This window comes from Lycium ferocissimum, chromosome 10 (assembly GCF_029784015.1).
Source record: "Lycium ferocissimum isolate CSIRO_LF1 chromosome 10, AGI_CSIRO_Lferr_CH_V1, whole genome shotgun sequence".
In the NCBI taxonomy this organism is placed as follows: Eukaryota; Viridiplantae; Streptophyta; class Magnoliopsida; order Solanales; family Solanaceae; genus Lycium; species Lycium ferocissimum.
Window position 1 is genome coordinate 60,931,393 of NC_081351.1, and position 4,618 is coordinate 60,936,010.

The following is a 4,618-nucleotide window of genomic DNA, read 5'->3' on the forward strand; positions in this document are numbered from 1 at the left end:
GCACAGGCAGTTTACGAGGGGGGAAACGGTTCACATCGGGGGTTTCTGTTGCTTAACATGGAGCACTCCCGCTTCGAGTTTGTCAGTCTTGGTACGATATTTTTGTGTTCATATGGGTATCGCGGGGCCTTGTCCCGACCTTATAATGTCATGTACTCCAGTAAAGGCTTGTAGACAGTCGTTATGTATTTAGATGTTATATGGACTTGTTGGCCTATGTTTTGGTCATACAGATATTTATGACGGCCTTACCAGCCTGTTCTATTATGTATATATGTATGTCTTTTTGACTTGTCCCTTTTCAGTCTAATTTCCATGAGTTAGCATGTTGTCATATGATGGCCCCTTTGGCCCACATACATTTATGATTACGTTATAAAAGTATGTATGTGTTGGTGTTTAGTAAGTAAGGCCAGGGTGCTCGTCGTGGCCCTCTGGTTTGGGTCATGACAAACTTGGTATCAGAGCAGGTCTGTCCTAGGGTGCCTATAAGTTGTGTCTAGTAGAGTTTTATTTATGGGTGTGTTGTGCACCACACTTATAAACAGGAGGTTGTAGGACATTTAGGATGGTTGTCCTTCTTTCTTATCTTAGATCGTATTTATGAAATTTGTATCGTGAGAGTTCATCTTCTAACAAACATGTTACGATTTATTATTACGACGAAAGCTTTGAGCAGGAGGGGCAAAGCTACAACCGATGAGGTACCAATGTGCCACCCGAGTATAGGTGCCAGGGAGCGAGTCTCGGTGAGGGCCCCATCCTCGGACCTGGGAGCACCCGCCCCGGGAGAGCTTAGATGTCACGACCCACCGGAGAGGCCGCGACGGCACCCGGCATAGCCCGCCCCAGGCACCTCTTAACATACTTTCACATCACATCTAGGTGAGCCACATAGCTAAGTCATACTTTCATTTATCATTCATATTAATTACATTGGGCAACAACACATCTATATCATCATTAGCAACTATGCCCATATCGATGTACATAAGCCGACGAGGCTACAAAATAATATCCCAAAATATAGGCCGACAAGGCCGAACACATCTAACCATATACACATGTCTACGAGCCTCTAAGAAGAATACGTCATATCATATGGGGCGGACAGACCCCGCCGTGCCCATAAATATGTACACAAAAGAATCTATACCAAAAGGCAGCTCTCCGACCTGAAATGGAGCCCCGCTATGTAGTCCGAATAATGAAGCTATGGATCAAGTTCTTGTCTCCCCGGCTACTTGCGGGCATGACGCGGCGTCCACAAACAAAAGGACGTCGCACGAAGAATGTATCGAGTATGTAAAGTATGATCAATATCAATATGAAAGCATAATGGACAACATGAAATAACATAGGATGGGAGATAATAGTATCATCGTCATAGCACTTACTTGCTTTCCATAGGGACATTCCATTTCTATTGCGTATTTGTGTACATACATCCATATCCGTACTCATTTACCTTTCGTATCCATTTTCGAATTCGTATTCATATTTCCATTCGTACTCATGTTCATATCATATACATTGCATATACATAACCTTTACTTAGCATTTACATATACTTAGCATATTCGTACTCATATTGATATCATATACATAGCATTTATATAGCATACCCGATCACGAAGGTTCGGTGTTTCACATACCTGGCCCTACCAAGGCTCAGTGTCATACATACCTGGCCCTACCAAGGCTCAGGGTTATCCGTACCCTTGTTGCGGTGTGTGCGCGCATCATATATATACATATCTATACATTCTACCCGGCCATATAAGCTCGGGGTTTCATAGTAGCCACACATAGGCACATATACATGTAAGCTCATAAGCATCTTTAGCATTATTATTATCGTCGTCCATTACATCTATCCTTAAAGGATCACTCATCATATAAGGAACTTAGTACGGTCGTATCATATCGAGAATCATAAGCTTAGTAGCGAGAGATAGGATCATTGGAGAATATCGTAGGCTCATAGAAGGATAGATATTTGGCCAAAGAACCATGCCTTATGAAAGAAGGGTTAGCCTTACATACCTTTCCGTTCAACTATTCTATCACTTGCACGTTCTTCTTCAATGCTCACGTTTCTACCTTTATTAGAGTGCATACTAACATTAGAGAATTGATAGCTTAGCATTCATGACTAAAGCTAGGGAAAATCAGACAACATCTCCTTTATTTATACGACTTCCTCCATATCATATATCAACTCCCAAACATCAATAATAATATTCACAATATCATCACAATAGCCTTTATTCACCTACATTATCCTTACTTCTCAATTCCTCCATATACATGGTTATATCACACAATTACGTTCATTCATATACGACATCTATCTCATGTTCTCAACATCATTTATAGCATGATTATAATCATAATGTATCAAGAATCATGACTCAATCCAAACATTTACTCAAAAGTGATACTATCCCACATTCATGACCCATTTCCTATATCCTTTTGTAATCCAAGTGTTTCAACTTTCAAATACCTTAAACAACATGGAAATGTCATAAAACTTACCTTATATGGTGTAGGAATGAACCTTGGGCGCAAACACCTCACTTGAGCAAAACCCTAGTTTCACCTTTACTTGAATTCTTGTCTTAGATGAACTTTAATGGGTGTCTTATACTTGATTCACTTGGTTTGATAAAGTTGAACACTAATTTCTCTTGAAATCTTGTGGGAGAAATGTAGAGAGATGTTTTAGAGAGAAGTGGAGTGAAATGGAAATGAAATAAAATGAAACTTGAATCCTTATTAAATAACACAATTAGGCCGATTTTCACATGGACAACATACGGTCCGTATAATTTATATCTTGATTGTATGTACGGTCGTAGATTTCGTCGAGAGGGGTCTCAATCTGGGCTGGAAGTACGGCTAAACATACGGTCCGTATGTTTGGCCGTATAATGCCCAGCCAATCCGAACTCGTTCTCGTCGACTCGTTTGACCTCCAATCCTTATGGAACCTTCTTGACACTTGTTTATCACCTCATTAACAATATAAGGGATGTTATAACTCTTCTCCAAAGCCTCATTAAATCATCATTAACTCGTTACTCGTAAATTCTTTTCGATACTTATCGTATGCATTGCCTTCTCTTAGCAACTTTCTCGACTAACATCGAATGTCTTTGAAATCTTACTTAAGGTCATCAAATGTCATTCTTTACTTATTGAAACACCGTATACTTCATACTCTTCGTTAGTCTATCCACTGTGCATCAACGACAAATTTTCGGAGGTGTAACATTAGAGGAGTTGCAGCTTCAGCATCCCAGTTCCTCCATCTGATGCACCCGACCAGAAGATGCGAGATGCTATATGACTATTAACTCGGTTAGTGGCCGCTCAGGTCCAGTGTCAAGGTACGAGTGCCAGTTATGCTGATAGGGCTGTTAGTGTTATAGTTTGAGACTTCATCAATTTAGACCCTCCAATATTTACAGGATCAGATCTAGATGAGGACCCGCAAAATTTTATAGACCGGATGCAAAAGACGTTAAGGGTGATGCATGTTTCCGACACTGAGTCAGTAGAGTTGGCTTCCTATCGGTTGCGGGATATTGCCGTTCAGTGGTATGAGACTTGGGATTTGTTGAGAGGTCCTAATGCACCTCCAACAGTATGGCAAGAGTTCACAGAGGCTTTTCTCCATCACTATTTACCAGTGGGGACCTGACGGGCTTGAGTTGATAGATTTCTAAATCTACTATTGGGGAATATGACTGTTCGGGAGTATAGTCTTCGATTTGACTCATAGCCAGTTATGCTCCCACGATTGTAGCTGAGTTGGAGGATTGGGTACATCGGTTTGTGATTGGACTTGGGCCACATTTGATTAATGAGTGCATGACAGCCTCACTCGCTACGGAGGGTATGGATATTACTCGTATTCAGGCATATGCTCAGGGCTTACAAAAGCTTAAGCAACAGCAGCGGGCCGACTGAGATCATGGTAGGGGTCAGAATAAGAGGACTAGGTCAGCAGGTTCTTATAGTGAATTTTGAGGTGGTCATAGATCACAGTTTCCTAGGCGCTCAATCCATCCCAGCGGCTAATGCCCTTTCACAGCTTCTAAGGCCGAAACCTGATCGATCTATTTATTTCGGAGTAGGCCAGGGTTCTAAAGCTTCTGGTTCTAAGAATAGGGGTGATTCTAGCCAGATGAGGCTGCCCTTGCTACGATGTTCTCAGTGTGGTAAGTTACATGTCGGGCAATGTCGTTTGGGTTTAGATGTGTGTTATACTTGCGAGTATCTAGGCCACATTATACAAGATTGTCTGATGAGGGGTGGTAGAGGTATGGCTCAATAGATTGGACATATAGCCGGTTATTCATTACTTGTACGCCCTCTTGGGCAGGGTTCTCAGACATCAGTCAGCCGTAGTAGAGGCAGAGGTGGAGTATCTAGCTCGAGCGGTCAGAATCGCATTTATGCATTGGCTGGTTGGCGGTATCTCGAGTCATCACCCGATGTCATTACAGGTATATTATCAGTATCCTCCCATGATGTGTATGCATTGATAGAACCAGGTTCTACTTTATCATATGTCACTCTTTTTATTGCCGGTAAGTTTGGGGTATAA